This window comes from Acomys minous (genome assembly GCF_964271855.1).
Source record: "Acomys minous genome assembly, chromosome: 8".
Lineage (NCBI taxonomy): Eukaryota > Metazoa > Chordata > Mammalia > Rodentia > Muridae > Acomys > Acomys minous.
This window is the reverse complement of record NC_140489.1, coordinates 54,548,027-54,566,263: the sequence shown is the minus strand read 5'-3', so window position 1 is coordinate 54,566,263 and position 18,237 is coordinate 54,548,027.

Sequence of the window (18,237 nt, the reverse complement as noted above, 5' to 3'; positions counted from 1 at the left end):
GTAAGCAACTATCATGAACAATTATATCTCAAGCATGTGGTAATGATTTTGTTCATTAGATGGGCACAAGGTTTATTTCCTGAGTTTATTTCTTACTTGCTATTACACAGCTCCTACATGAGTAGGAGCAAATGTCTCAAATTTTTCAAGTATGTTTCGTTATTTACAAAACATTAGTGAAGGGGAACAAGACAAAGCCTATAGAACACTAACAATATCACCTGACATATTTTGTGGCCGTATTTATTATTATTTTAAAGATATTAAAGATTTTATCTGCCATGATGATCTTCTTTGAAGGGAAGGAGCCTGAAATTCCATTTTGTTGCAGGTTACATTAGAAGTCTTGATGTCATGAACAATAGTGCTGTGGACAGGAGCTAATAATGAAAGGGAATGGAACACCAAAGCCTTTGAGATAATACTGATTAGCAGCTGTGACACTAGAGGTGCTAGGGGTTAGACATTTGACCTCACCATATAATTCTGAAAGCTCCCTTTACAAGCTAGCTGATCCCATGAGGTCTCTGTGTGGGCACACATATGTGGATTGGAATTAGATGAGTTTTAAATGTTGTATTCTAACACATAAAAAATATATGTATGAAACAGGACTACCAGTTATTTTGAGTTGAGTTTTTATTCAGCCCCTTTGCTAAAGACATTGAAGAAAGAAATTAAAGAAGATATCAGGATATGGAAAGATATCACATGCTCATGGGTTGGTAGGACCAACATAGTAAAAGTGGCCATCTTACCAAAAGCAATCTACAGATCCAATTCAACAAAAATAAAATGTCAACATAGTTCTTAACAGATCCTGAAAGAACAATTCTTAACTCCATTTGGAAAAACAAAAACTCTGAGTAGCTAAAATAATCCTATACAATAAAAGATATTCTGAAGGTATCTCCATCCTTAATCTCAAGCTGTACTATAGAGAAACTAATAAAAAAAAAACCATGGTACTAGCAGAGAAAGACAGATTGATCAATGAGAACTAATCAAAGACTCAGAAATAAACTCACACACCTATGAACACTTGGAGCCACATCCATATAACGAAAAAAAGATAGCATATTCAACAAATGGTGCTAGTCTAACTGGATGTCTACTTATAGAAAAATGCAAATAGATGTTTATTTATCATCCTGAACAAAAATAAAGTCCAAGTGGATTATTAAAGATCACAACTAAATCGGTCACACTAAATCAGTCAGAAGAAAAAATGGGGAATAGCCTTGAACTCATTGGCATAGGAGACAACTTCCTGAAGAGAATACCAGTACCTCAGGCTCTAAGATCAACAATTAATAAATGGGAACTCATGAAAATGAAAAGCTTCTGTAAGGCAAAGGACACTGTCAACAGAACAAAACCACAGCCTACAGACTGGGAGAAGATATTCACCAAACTTATAACAGAAAGAAGGCTGATATATATATCAGCACCAAACCAAATAACCCAATTAAAATGGGGTACAGAATTTTCAACAGAGGAATATCAAATGGCCAAGAAACACTTAAAGAAATGTACAAAGTCCCTAGTCATCAGGGAAATACAAGTCAAAATGACTCTGAAATTCTATCTTACACCCATCAGAATGGCTAAGATCAAAAGCTCAAGTGATAGCACATGCTAGAGAGGATGTATAGAAAGGAAAACACTCCTCATTTGCTGGTGGGAGTGTAGTGCAAACTTGTACAACCACTTTGGAAATCAATGTGGATATTTCTGAGAAAATTGGGAATAGTGCTACCTCAAGACCCAGCTATAACATTCCAGGGCATACAACCAAAAGATGCTTCACCATAAAATAAGGGCATTTGTTAGTATATTTGAATAGTCTCTCTCTCTCTCTCTCTCTCTCTCTCTCTCTCTCTCTCTCTCTCTCTCTCTCTCTCTGTGTGTGTGTGTGTGTGTGTGTGTGTGTGTGCACGTGTGTTCCTGAGTGTGTGATATTTTCTTTATACATTCATTGCTGGATAGACATCACTTACATTTCTTGGGGATTGTGAGTAGTGTTAAAATAAAAATTAGAGTTTAGTTGTCTCTTCAATGTATTTGTTTCATTTTCTGTGAATAACTTGTATAACATTTTTCTTTAATATTTGATTATAAACAAGCAGTAGCCAACTACTTGTCTATGCAAAATATACAAATTATGAAGGACTACAAAATAACTACCTTGATAATGAAATACTACCATTTAACATAAAACATAATTGTTATTACTAGAAATGACAAGTATAATAGAAACATTGAAATACTTTATAATGTTCATTTTAATAAATTAGATCATAAAATAAGTTAAATGAAGCATTTGTAATGACAAAACAAAATAGAAATTAATGAATCAGAAAAATAGTATGATAGTATAAATTTCATAGACAAATTTAAAGGCTAATATCTGTTATTTTAAAACAGCCTAATTACACGTAAATTTATTCAATAAAAAACACAGAAGTCGAAAGTACATAATACAATAATGGATGTGGTCACAAATAACAAAACTGTAGGTCTCACAGGTGTGTTTTACATTCATGATTATCATACAGATAACCCTTAAGCTTTTAGAAAATTACACAGTAACAACAAAAATGAATAATTACACACATTGGGAATTTTGTTGAACACTCTGTAGAAAAATCGCCGCTATAAGGTGGACTTGGCATACCAGATCTGCAGAGATAGTAGATGCAAATGAATCTGAGGAGAGGTATAAAATTTGACATTTCAAAGCTAAAGTCATAGTCAAAAGAAGCAGTATGTGTGAAGGTTGGTTCAGAGATGGTAAAAAAATTGATTATTCAGACAATGTGAAAGCCAGTGTGTCAAGAAATAAACTGTTTAGCTGTTTAATTACTTTAGATATTAAAGATCATTGCATTATCAATATAATTTTCAAAAATTTTGATACAAGTATGTGTCTCATGCACAGAAATATTATGACAGTACTCAAGGAGTTGTGTATGATTATTTATGTTCATGGGAATTAACACGTTAAATGTGTTTTAGCTATTAAGAAGAGGTAACCTCCAGGGAGATGGCTTACCAGACAAATATACAGTCCGCAAAGCTTGCTTACTAGGGGTCAATCTCTGGGACCCCATGGCTGACGGGTCAACCAACTTCTTCAAGGTGTTCTCTGCTTTCCATATGCATGCCATGGTACACATACACACACATATGCATGCACACACTCATATACATGAACAAAATAAATAAGTGAAGGTTATTTTATAATTTATGATTGTGTCATGGTTATTATTGTTATAGGTAGTTTATTGTATATATGTGTAATAATATATATATATATATATTTAATAAGAAATGTTTAAGGAAAGAAAATTTAAAAAGGGAAAATACTCTTCTAATAATATTTACATCTCTATTTTTTCTTTGTGTTAAAGTAATTAGTGTCAATTTGGACACCTCTTTACTTTTAAAAAGTGTACCTGGGTTATTGAATATAACTTTACACTTCTTGCTTTTATGCCATGTCTGTTATTCTAAATAAATATTGTTTTAACATTTCAATCTTTTCCTCTGGGACTTCAGTCCAAAGCACTGTTAATATGACATCTCTCTCATCATATTTTTTTCACAGGTTCTTCTTTTCTCATGTGAATACTGGCTTTGTTTTGTTTTTCTACTAGAATTCTATCTTTAGAAAATAAAATACAATTATTTTCTACCATCAGATATTCTGATATTTGCTTTCTACTTCTGATACTCAGGTTTAAGGACAATAGATACCTGCTTTAAGTTTAAGTTTACTGTGTATGGAATATTTGTTACACAAAAGGTATCCCGGGCTACTCTGTCTGCAGTCATTTGCTGACAAATAACTCGAAGGAATTGGTATCACACATTATATGAGTCTCTGAAGGTGTCCTGTTATGCTTTTGATATACACACAGACAGAACAACATAATTTGCTATATAGATGAATAACATATATCTTCAGAGCTGCTGCTGTACTTTTGAACACACTAAAAAATACTGAAAACTGCTGTTAGAAATTCAATGACTGCCATCCCCTCTTCTCCTTAAATATGCCTATAGAATTATAAAATACCTTTCATTCTTTCTTAGAATCACTTCACACCCAGAGTCTGAATTCAGAGGTGTAGGATTTTCTATTCTTTTTTTTTTTTTGCAAGTAGGAAAGATTATATTGATTCAATGAAGAATATGCTCAACATTAATTAATTTAACAAATACAATTATCTTGATATATGTTACACAGATTGTATTTTCCCTTTTTTAAATTAATTGATTTATTTTTTCCTTTTTTATTTTCAGAAAATATTTATTTTTTAATTAATTTATTCTTGTTACATCTCAATGCTTATCCCATCCCATGTATCCTCCCATTCTTCCCTCCCTCCCATTTTCCCCTTATTCCCCTCCCCTATGACTGATCCAGAGGGTCCTAGAAACCCACAAGTAGAACATTATGATAGGCAGATTTGGGCCCAGGGGTCCCGCTCAAACTAAGGCACCAGCCAAGGACAATACAGGCGGTAAACTTTAAACGCCTACCCAGATCTAGACAATGGACAGAACACTCTACACAGTAGAGTGGAGAGTGGAATATGACTTTCTCACCTACTCTGGTGCCTCACCTTTGACCATGTCCCCTGGACGGGGAGACCTGGTGGCACTCAGAGGAAGGACAGCAGGTTACCAAGAAGAGACTTGATACCCTATGAGCATATACAGGGGGTGGTAATCCCTCTCAGGAACAGTCATAGGATTTTCTATTCTTAACCTCATCTGAGTAAAATTCTACTATAGTATAATGAAAACATTAATTTAAGGTTTTAATTATTATGCTTTAAATATGTATATGTGTATATATATGTATGTGTATATGTTCACACATATATATCTTAAGCATAATAACATATATATTAAGCATATATGTGTATGCGTACACATATATGCATGAGTAAATTAATAAATATTGTAAGCATAACATATTAATCACATATGTGTATGAATACACATATATGCATGAATAAATTAATATATATCTTAAGCATGTATGTATGTATATATGTATGTATGTGACAAAAAATGCCTTTAGCCTAACTTGTACAGAGGGTACCCTAGAAGCTCACTTCCTGCTTTTCACATATGCTGAAAACTATTCTTAATACGGACTGATCTCTTAAAATTTGCTGTTCCTGCAAGATAGTAGGTCATAAGACTATTTTTGCTTTTATAACCAAACATGCTTGCTTTGCTAAAAAACACAATTGCAAGATCAAAAATGGTTACTTTGCGGTTTTTCCTTTATATGCTCTGAGTTGGTATGGCTAGGTGCTGCCTCTTGAGAGTACTCTTGAATTTAGTCCTGGCCCCTGTTGGAAACCAACATCTGAATAAAAAAGACTCTTCTTATTAAAATTTACTCATGGTAATGGTGAATCTTAGATCAATCCCAGACCCATAACAAATAGCTCAAAGTTTTCTGGACACAATATTAGAGAACACTTTGCATTGTATATTATCATTACAATTTAGTTGTTTACTTTGCATCTTTTCATTATTTCTAGTATGGAAACTATCTTACAATTATAGATATATAAATATTGCTTCCTTAAGACAGGTGTGAAGATGGTCCTGACTGTAGTGGTCCCAGGGGAAAAAATTGTAATTCTCTGAGAAGACCTTGGAGCTTGTTTGAAATAGAATTTCCCTTTATTTGTATTCTTCGTGGGCTTATCTCCTGAGATAGACTCAACTGTACTTGATAGAACATTATGAATGGTTCTGGTTATGTAGTGCTTTTTATATTCATTGAGTCTGGGATTAACTATGATACAGTGATGAAGACAGACCACTTGAAGTGGTGGCCAAAGGTGGACTTGATGTCTGTGTTTTCTCTACCATTTGCATCTTAGAGAGATCTGTTATTTATTAAGCAGTGTATTAAGTGACATTTGCTATTTAGGTGTTTACTCCCATTATAAAATGCAATTTTCTTTTCTTTTCTTTTCTTTTCTTTTTTTTTTTAATTTTTTATTTTTTATTAATTTACTCTTGTTACATCTCAATGGTTATCCCATCCCTTGTATCCTCCCGTTCTTCCCTCCCTCCCATTTTCCCCTTACTCCCCTCCCCTATGACTGTTCCTGAGGGGGATTACCTCCCCCTCTATATGTTCATAGGGTATCAAGTCTCTTCTTGGTAACTTGCTGTCCTTCCTCTGAGTGTCACCAGGTCTCCCCCTCCAGGGGACATGGTCAAAGGTGAGGCACCAGAGTATGTGAGAAAGTAATATCCCACTCTCCACTCTACTGTGGAGAGTGCTCCGTCCATTGGCTAGATCTGGGTAGGGGTTTAAGGTTTACCGCCTGTATTGTCCTTGGCTGGTGCCTTAGTTTGAGCGGGACCCCTATGCCCAAATCTGCCTATCATAATGTTCTACTTGTAGGCTTCTAGGACCCTCTGGGTCCTTCTACTTTGCCTTTCTCCCATGATTCTCTCATCTAGAATCCCACTAGAATGTCCTCTCCTCTGTCTCAGTTTCCTGGTAAGTGAAGGCTTTCGTGGGACATGCCCCTTGGGCTAATATGCAGATATAAGTGAGTATATACCATTTGAGTCTTTCTGCTTCGGGTTAACTCACTCATTATGATCATTTCTAGCTCAATCCATTTATCCACAAATTTTGGGAAGTCCTTGTTTTTAATAGCTGAATAGTATTCCATAGTGTATATGTACCACAGTTTCTTTATCCATTCTTCTATTGAGGGACACTTCGGCTGTTTCCATGTTCTGGCTATTATGAATAAGGCTGCTATGAACATGGCTGAGCAAATTTTCTTGTTGTGTGCTGGAGCATCTTCTGGATATATTCCAAGGAGTGGAATAGCTGGGTCTTGAGGAAGCCCTATTCCCATTTTTCTGAGATAGCACCAGATAGATTTCCAAAGTGGTTGTACTAGTTTGCATTCCCACCAGCAATGAAGGAGTGTTCCTCTCTCCCCACATCCTCGCCAGCATGTGGTGTCGCTTGAATTTTTGATCTTAGCCATTCCGATGGGTGTAAGATGGAATCTCAGAGTTGTTTTGACTTGCATTTCCCTGATGACTAAGGAGGTTGAGCATTTCTTTAAGTGTTTCTCAGCCATTTGATATTCCTCTGTTGAGAATTCTCTGTTTAGTTCCATGCCCCATTTCTCGATTGGGTTATTCTACATAAATGACCCTCAAAATTCCACCAGAGAACTCCTACAGCTGATAAACACCTTCAGCAAATTGGCTGGATACAAAATTAACTCAAAAAAGTCTGTAGCCTTCCTATACACAAATGACAAGCTTGCAGAGGAAGAAATTAGGAAAACTACACCCTTCACATTAGCTACAAGTAATATAAAGTACTTAGGAGTTACTCTAACTAAGCAAGTGAAGGACCTGTTTGAAAAAAATTTCAAAACCCTAAAGAAAGAGATTGAAGATGACATGAGAAGATGGAAGGATCTACCTTGCTCATGGATAGGGAGAATTAACATAATAAAAATGGCCATCCTACCAAAAGCAATCTACAGATTCAATGCAATCCCTATCAAAATACCTACACAATTTTTTAAAGATATTGAAAGTTCAATTCTGAACTTCATATGGAAAAACAAAAAACCCAGAATAGCTAAAACAATCTTGTACAATAAAAGGTGCTCTGGAGGAGTCTCCATACCTGATCTCAAACTGTACTATAAAGCAATAGTAATTAAAACAGCATGGTACTGGCACAGCAACAGGCTGGTTGATCAGTGGAATCGAATCGAAGACCCAGATATGAATCCACACACATATGGTCATTTGATTTTTGACAAAGAAGCTAAATCCATTCGATGGAAAAGGGATAGCATCTTCAACAAATGGTGCTGGTCTAACTGGATGTCTATGTGTTAAAAAATGCAACTGGACCCATATTTGTCACCTTGTACAAAACTCAAATCCAAGTGGATTAAAGACTTCAACATAAAACCAGAGACACTAAGTCACTTAGAAGAAAAAATGGGAAAGAGCTTGGAACATATTGGCACAGGAGACAACTTCCTGAACAGAACACCAACAGCCCAGACATTAATGTCAACAATTAATAAATGGGACCTCATGAGGCTGAGAAGCTTCTGTAAGGCAGGAGACACTGTCAAGAGAACAAAGCGACAGTCTACAGACTGGGAAAAGATCTTCACCAACCCCACGTCAGACAAAGGTCTAATATCCAAAATATATAAGGAACTCAAGAAATTAAATACCACCAAACCAAATAATGCAATTTTATTTTAATGAAAGATATTTTACAGTTATAGAACTGTCTATATTCTCTTCATAAATTTCTAGAATGATAATCATTGAACAGACAATTGTCACTTATTTCCCTAACCTGACCTTTTCTTTCTCTTGACTAGTATGCATACACAGTTATATATTTATCACTGGACATATTTTCATCTAGGATTATCTAAGTTCTGTAAAATGTACACAACTAGGTAAGGCTGACTCCAAACTAGACATTTTCATCACCATTAAAGCATCCATGTTTCTTCTTTGTAGTTTCATTTTCAACCCCACTCACATTGCAACTTTGTTTTATTTATATTACTATAGAATAACTTTATTTGTATTGAAATGTCATCGTTTGATAAGTGTGACTTTATTCTAGGTTTGTTCTCCATTACTACAGTATTCAGCAGTACTTTATTCTTTTGTAGAGTTATGTTCTGATATATTAAAATGTTCAAATTCATCAAATAGCTTTTTGGTTCATATATGGAAATTTCCATTTTTATTTGCAGTTAAGTAAAGCTGATATGAATAGCCTTAATAGACAGTTATGCTCCATCTATGATGATGAATGACTGAAGTTCAATGGCTGGAATACTGAGTAGGAGTTCCTTAATGTGTGAGAAGAAATTGATGGCTATCCTATTTGTTTAACTTACTCATTTTGTTATCCACAACAGCTATATAGGCATTCCACTAATTTTACAACCTCTCCAGAGAACATTTATTCATTAATAAGTATAAGGTACATGTTATTCTTATAGTGAAAATACCTGGTAACACGGTCTTAATCACATTATTCTTTTAGAATTTTGACAAGTCAGATGGGGTCGTGCCAAGTTTTCCACATAAGTATTAATGATTTAATGAATTATCTTTATGAGGAGCTATTACACATTATTTAAACTTTCAAACCTTGAAATCTTTTCTACTGCATTATTTTACCACTAATTAATGGTACTAGTTTGATTGTATTATTGCTAATTGTTAAAAAAAGAAACACTTGTTAGTTCTTACTTCTAATTTTAATTCCATATTGCATTCTGTTGAAAGGTAAACATATTACTTTGTAGTCATCCCTCAGTATTTGGAGATGGGATGTGATTTAACTGTCCCATTTATGACTGAGCACTCTAAACACACTTATTCTCCTCTCTTAATTAAGTTTTTGAGTTTCTATGTTAACCACTATGCACCTCATAATGAAACTTCTATGGTGAGGTCTCAGAGTTCCACTAAACTCTAGATATACAGAAATGAATTTATAAGCAGTCTGATACTATGTGCATTTAGGAAATTATTAGTTGTAGGTTCACCCCAGGGTTTTATGAGCTATGCAACGTTAAGTTATTACAACACCAAGCATGTATTTCCTCCTTTGGAGCACACTTTAAATCCCATCAGAAATCAGTCAGTTACACCATCACTTTCATGTCTCTATGGCACCCATGGACATATCTTTCACTAACTCATATTATAAATTACACTACTTAGGTTCTTGGTTTCATGAACTAAATTATAGACTATTTTCCAATATAGTCAATTTAAATATTTGATTCATTCATATTGTTGTAGACGAAGCCTGGATGATATTATTGTCATGTAGTATTTTGTAATGATGATACCATGTTTTTCTTAATTAACATTTTTGTATCTCTTGAGTTTGCATTGTACAATATTTATCTGTTACAAGTAGAATTGTTTTAAGCATCTTGTATATGACTTCTATCACTTATATGCTAGGCCAGACTTTCTGATGTTAGGGGTCTAAGTCAGTATAACCAGGATAAACGCTGTGAGTTACCTCCTAAAATCAGAGTCATCTAAAAAGTTACAGTCTAACATAAAGCCCATTCTATCAATATCGATTTGTATTTAATAGTATTTTCTAGGTCTAAAATTTGTATTCAGTTTCTCTTAACTAAGTCTGCCATGCTACTTATTTTTGTTTTGTTTTGTTTTTAAAGACTTTGTTTTATTTTTTGGCATATACGTTTATATATTACAGATAAATTAAAAAATTACATGCCCCAAGAAGAACCACAAAATGTCAGGGATTATATGACTGTTACATTCATGGAGTTTTGGATAACTGTATTTGCTATGCTACTTTTTATGGATCTCAGTTCTCCATTGAAACATTCCAGATTATTTTCCACCAAATTGATCCCAAAAAGCTGGAGAGATAGCTCAGAGGTAGAGAGCACTGGTGGCTCTTCCAAAGGTCCTGAGTTCAAATACCAGCAACCACATGATGGCTTACAACCATCTATAATATGATCTGATGCCCTTGCTTTGGCCTGCAAGTGTACATGCAGGCAGAGCACTGCCCAAGAAAACTTTTACTCTTCATTCTGATAAATGTGATATCTGGAGACTTACTGTGTTTCTATTGTCTACTATTGCTTTTATTCTACTTTTTCTGTTTTTCATATTGCTTATCATTAACTGTACCTGATACTATACATTCTAATTACATTTCACATACACAAACACACACAAATATATATATTATATATATATAAATATAAACCTGGACATATTAACAAAGACACTTTGTGACCTATGATAGACTTATTAAGTCCAAATACCATTTTAAAACCCATTTATAACTGAAAATCACAAAGAACCTTGGATATTATAAGTCCAACATATCTTTTTCCATTGGGATTATTGATGTGTACTACATTCTCTGTCTTTCTTGAATACAGTCTATTGCATTCCTCTATATTAGCCTTTTATGTATAAGTACAAACAGCACGATGAAGCATTATTGCTACTCAAAATAAAAATTGTACACTCATGTCCTCATAAAATTTCCAAAACTACAGTATGAATACAGGATATAAAAGTAACACAAATCATGAATCCCTTTCAATTCTATATCATCTTTCTAGAAATCCATTTCTTTCTCAACCATAGCCAAATGATGCTTCTTTTTTTAATTAGCTGTCTCACATTTTTATTAATTTTTTCTTTCCACAGTTTAACATTTTCTTTAGTAATATTAATTTCTGTTTAACTTGGAGAGGAATTTACATAATAATTACTTAACACATATAACCACAGATGGCAAGAATTTTATCTAACTTTCCAAGGTATATTGTCATTATTAATTATCAAGAATAATAAAGAGGGAGAAATGTGCACTAAATACACAGGTAGGCATTGTATTTTTAATTTAGATAACTTACAAGTTAATATAGACTTCATGTTGATTTTCCTTTAAATAAATTTAGTAAGGCATTCTTCTAATCCAATTGTTGGCATTATTAGTGAACCAATTAAAGGTGTTAGGAAGCTAAATTGAGCTTTCATCAATGTAAAGGATATAGGTAATATTTTGATAATGAATGTTTTCAGAAAGTGCCAATAAAAAGCATACTGTTAGAAGATTTTCTTCAAATTGCGGATAGTTGCCGATGAGCTACTTTCTTTCACCTCTGAGAGCTGTCTTCCTGATATCCCTCTTAAGATTTTTACACAACAGAGAAGAATAGATCACAGCACAGCAGGTATCTTAATGGTAATTTGAAATGTTGATATTTATATTTATTTAATTTTTGCACACTTATAAGTATTCCAATCTTCAAATCTGTATAAAACAATAGTAAAGATTTTTAATGATTTATTAGATATATAATTTAAATATATGGGAACTATTTGCATACAGAAAGGAAGAGATAAAATATTCAGAAAACTGATCAAAAAGTCAATTAATTGTACCAATTTCAAAGGCCTTATTGAAAATAAACACACAATTTGTCTCATTCTTTCAATGGATTATATCTGTTTCAATTTCATTAAAGACATTAGGTCAGAGAGGTGGAATAAAAATAGAAATCCTTGTCCAAAGGCTTTTTAATGTGACTGTATCTGGATTAATTATTTTTGAAGGCATAACCATTCCTAATGTTCTGCCAACAATCTTTTGTACCCATGAGAGATTAGAACTGCATGTATCCTGTTCAATTAAAGTATATTTACATCCAGTTTAACTTAATGAACTGACCCTGTTCTAAGCCGGAAGATATAGCAAAGAACATAGAAAACACTATTGCTGTTCTCATGAACAAGGGTCCAAAACAGACTGAACAAATAAGCAACACAGAAGCTATGTTCCACTAAGAAAAGTGTGAAGAAAAGAAAAAGTTGAAGGAAATGATAGAGGAGGAAAGAAAGAGCTTTGTATTTGGTACTCAAGATAACTCTCTCCTAGGAAATATTGTTCTAAGTAAAGACACAAAGCAAAGAGCACAAGCTTTACACAGACTATTTCTGGGAAAAATTGACAGCAGATTGGAAGAAGTGGAAAGGCTTTGGTAGAGGATGCATATATGATTAAAGGGGAAGGATGATCTAAACAAGATGAAATTAGAAAACTATGAAAATTTAAATGTGATATTTAGGGGTACGGATATAATTCTATTAGAGTGAGAATCAACTTGTAGATATGAAGTAAATGAATATTATGACCAAATTGAATATTTTTGTAAAATATCTCTGGATACTGTATGAAAAAATCATTTCCAGCAATAGTTACAGTAGAGAAGAAAATGGAAAATTTTAAAGTTGCCTAAAATAATTCTTATCAATCTAAACAGTCACTACTAAAATACATGTGTAATTTGTTATATTGCAATGTTTACTACATTTAGGCATTGGATTATGATGCTATATAGTTTCCTCAATATACCTCTAGTACAAAAAATTATTTATCACAGTAAACATAGCTTGTAGTTATTCATTCAAGCTTTAAAATATATAATATATATTATATAATCTATATTCTCTAGTATATATGTGTATTATGCACTATAGAAGTCCTTATTTTCTATTATGCTTTATCGATCAGCAGCTAAGAGAATATTAAACATTTTATGAGATTATAAATACTTTCTTCAGTAAAAATGTATATTCACATAATGATTAGATAATGGAGTACAAGATGCCTAAATTATGAGTATTTCAACAACTAGGAATGATGGTGATGAATATTTCTCATAATCTTCTCTTAAATGTATATGGCTTTCATTAAAATAGTTAAGCTATTATTTGTAATGTCAAATGATAAGCATAAGAATGTAATAACTACTTTCAAAACTAGTGTGATATAAAATCCTATGACACAATAGCATGCCACAATTCAAATAACATTAGCCATAGTGTAGAAACTGTTGATTATCCTACAGATCATATTTACATCTACCTATATTGTAGTTCAAGAGAATGATCAAATTGAATTTGCATAAAAGTGAGTTCCAACTCTGGAACTATTAGAAAAAGAGTTTATTCATTATAGAAAGCAGTGTTAAATCAGAAACAGATCATTTAGTAACTATATACTGTAAAATGATACTAGCAGACATGAAACGAATTGAGATTGTAGAATTTTCCAATATTAGTGACTATAAAAATAAAAATATGAATATTATTGAACATCTGTAATGATAGGATCATATTGTAAAAATCATGTGTTGGTACCACCTATAATTTAATCCATATCACTTTTTTTTAAAAGTTTTTGGAGAACACTTATCATACAGTTAAATATCCTTGAAAAGGAAACCAACAGAAGAGGAAATGGATCCATTCAATTATATTGGAATGAGTTTTTCTTTCCTTTTAATAGCAATCTACTGAGAATTTTGTTCCTAGCCACAGGGCGTATGGAACCTGAAATGGTCACTTCGTGTAATCAGGCTTCTAATGAAGGGATGGAGACAACAAACGACCCACAGAACCTTTGACCCAAAATTTGTCTTTCCTACAAGAGGTTCAGGGATAAAGAAAGAGCAAAAATTGAGGGAATGCCGATCTTGCCCAACTTGGGACCCATCTCAAGAGAGAAAGCCAACACATAACACAATTAATGATATTCTGCTAATCTTGCAGATAGGAGCCTAGCTTAACTGTCTTCTGAGAGTCTTCACCCAGAAGCTGATGGATAGATAAAGAAACTGACAGCCAAACATTAGTCAGAGCTCAGGAAACCTTGTGGAAGACAGGGAAAAAGGATTGAAGGAGCCAGAGAGGTTGACACCACAAGACAGCTTACACTAATGTTGACCCATAGGGCCTGAGGAAGACTGAGTCTCCAATCAAAGAGCATGCATGGGAAGAGCCTGAGCTTCCTACATATGCATAGCAGATGTGGAGCTTGATCTCAAAAACCTTATTAGATATACTTGATCTCAGACAGAGAAAAGATTTGATCCAATGCACACCACTGAGCAAATCTCTTTCAGAAAAGTCTGAAAGTTGAAAGTACATGAATCACAGATATGGGGTTTTGTTAACCCAATATGAACCATTTATCAAGTTAGATATGTATCTGTAATATTTCAAATACTGTAATTGAACATGAAATCAAGGTAACCCTAGTTATATCCTGAGCATTAAATGAAAGAATAATTTCTATATGATACCCAGTAATGTTTATGGAGAAGTGAAAGTTCAGTGAATGGTTAAAAATTATATAGAGAAGATAGCAAATCTTAAAATATTAACAAACAAAAGTAAAACATTTTGGCTTTTTTTTGTACAGAACACACACTTTTAATAAAATCATATAAATTACATTTAAAAATCAATTACATATCTTCAATGCATTAGAGTACACAGCTTTTATAAAACAAAACCACTCTAAAAATTAGTTACTTTTAAAGTAAATGTTTGATTCCTTGATCACTTCTACAGTTTACATGCCTTTTAAACACAAGATATTTTTAGAAAAGAAATATATCAAGGACAATGATAATTTTTAAAACAATATTTCTGTATATCTTTACATAAAGAAGTTAGCTGAAAAACAGTCCTTATTATAAAAATTTTTGTTATATCTATTTTATTGAGAAACTGCTTTATTAGGACCACATTTTCATGATATTAGATTACTCTAATAGGTAGTTTTCTGAAAAGAAAAATAATTTTATTATAAAATTTATGAAATGTCTTTTGTAGTGGTATATTCTGTCACACACACACACACACACACACACACACACACACAGAGAGAGAGAGAGAGAGAGAGAGAGAGAGAGAGAGAGAGAGAGAGAGGTGATGTATCCATTATTCAAAGGAAATTACTATCATTGAATTCAAATATACGTGCTTCATTTATAAGTTGATCCATTGTCTTGTTTTTGTTTGTTTGTTATTTTTTTTTACTTTGTCAGGATTGAATAGTCATAACTCTAGTCCTTTATCTGAAAGTAATATTCCATTTTATACAATGCTAACCCAAATCTTAGCAAACAGTCTTGAGTTTGATATTGAATATTTAGTCTGTTTCCCAATCAAATGTCTCCAAAAGCATAACCCTTTCTTGTTAATATGGATAACTGTAGAATGTGATTTACATGTTTTTAAAACCAAGCTTAAGATAAATTTAATTAAAGAAACTTTTCATTAACAGCAAACAATGAAATTAACAATGATTAGTTTTATTGTTAATTAATGTTAATTAATTAACTTCATAATTGTTATTATATATACTATGTATTTCCAATCAGTTTCACTCAAGCTCGATTTAGGAAAACCAATTATAGCAGATTTTATATAAAATATACTCCACAGTACAAGTATAACATACATAGAATGATAGCTTCAAGCATCTATTATGGCTTTATTTAAAACAAAACAATTAGGGACATGGACTCATTTAGGAACTACTGTGACAGTTGAAATGTATCAACTGTTTCACATCCTTTTCTGGCACTAGTTATCAAAAGTGCTTCACCCCTAAAAATAATCAATGATATCCCCCATAGCAACAATAAAACTATAGCATAAATAAAAATCAGGAATACAACATGCTTAAAGTTTTCTTTTTTAAGCATCTCCTTTTATTAGTGCATGCACGGAATTGAATAAAAGACTATCTATTTTGTGCCAGAAACTTTCTGTGAAAATTTATATCCATTTATTAAAATATATACAGATTTAATTTTTGTTATATACAAAATGAGACCATGAGTTTTAATGCAATCAATGAAAATATCATTGATATATCCAGTAATAAGAAAACCAAAAATTATATAGCACATCATTTTCTAATAGAACTTCATTATCCAAGGAGGGAAAAGTTAAAAAGAAATGAATATGACAATGTTTAAATTAGTGGGTTATTATGAAGATATCTAATTTGAAATTGTTGGACACATTTCTTAGGAATTTTCCCTAATGTATGACTGCTGTCAAGTCCACTTTTAGTGCTTGTTTCCTTAGTTTCAAAGGCCAACAATGAATATATCTGTTAGTTATCCTGAAATAAAACCAACAAAAGCAGTCTGAACAAATGCTTAAGTAAGAACAGTAATTAAAAACAAACAAACATATGATCTACTTTTCTAACTTTGCTTTAAAATTCTGAACATTTTTTACCAGAATGCTTCTTCTTAGTGCCTGATCAAAGATGTCATATTGAAAATGGAGGAAGAAAAAATTATAGCTAGGCAAAATTTGTTTTTCTCTTTAACAAAAATCATTGTGTACATCCAAGAGACTCAGAAATAGAGTAAGGATATTCAAATATGGTTAGCCATAAGACTAGAGACAGATACTTTAGCAGTCAACTTGGCAAGCACTTATATATGAATGTTATGGCAACATACAGAAAAAAGACTACAAATTGTACTAAGCTCCTGTTTTGGGCCCCAGCCAATCAAAACAAATGGAGTTAGTTCTATGTCACCAGACACAGTAATTTTTTTTTGTCATTCCATGCATGAATGGATAAAATGAGAACCAAGTTCACAAAACAACCAGTTCTTCTATAATAAAATCTCCTCTCTTTAGTCCTTATAAGAAAGGGAAGCCAAAATATACTGGGCATCTTCAATCACAGTGCTCAGGTTCCCTTCTCATGCTTGAAGTACCACTCAAAACCCAGTCCAATGCCTTGCCTTCCTTCTTTCCTTTCTTCCTTCTCTTCTCTTCTCTTCCCTTCCCTTCCCTTCCCTTCCCTTCCCTTCCCTTCTCTTCTCTTCTCTCCTCTTCTCTTCTCTTCTCTTCTCTCCTCTCCTCTGTCTCTGTCTCTGTCTCTCTCTTTCTCTCTGTCTCGCTTGCTCTCTCTCACTCTCTTGCTCTCTCTCCCTTCTTCCCTATCCCTCCCTCTAACAGATAGAGTGCTTACTTATTCATGAATATCTAAGAAAAGACAATGCATTCTTTAAACTCAATTTGCTAAAGGGTCTTCATGTAAAGAGGAAATGACATTCAAGGTTCAAGATGAACCTTGCAGCAAAGGACTAATGAAAGCATCAGAAGATAGCTTTTCTAAGAGGACCCTTGAAGTAACACTGCAGGAATCACATTTGTGTCAAGAAGAACAATGTCACAACAGCAATACCAAACACAGAATAGAACTGAAATTGTTAAATGAAATCTTAGTGGTGGATGCATGGACTGATATATATACAGTATGAGGCCTTGGGTCGAAGGACTGCTTGGTTCTGTTCTTTACTAGATAAGTAGCATCAGAAAACTGATTAAATCAGATTATTCCCTGTTTGTTTCCACAGAGAAAAAGAATACCTAGTTCCAAGAATTGTTATTCCTTGAAGAACAAAAGACTCATACTTTTGAAGAATTTCAAGGAATTTTGACACTTTTTTTTTACTATGTTAGGGCGTAATTAGAAAATATGACAAATCTGTTAAAATAAGGACTTAGCCTCTTTTCTGAGAATTGTTTATGGAATTAAAATTGTCAACATAGGAAATTACTGTTTCTATTCTCAATTGCAAAAGGAGAAATGATTCTGTTCACTCAATTGAAAAATGACTAAATATCTAAGATTTAAAATAAAAACACCATCCTAAAATGACAACACTACAGATCATATAGGACAATTTCTGTATTTATGTGACTTTAAAAGCAATTTTTGAAGGACCGTGGAAGGTGACTCTTCCTCAGTGAGGAAGCATA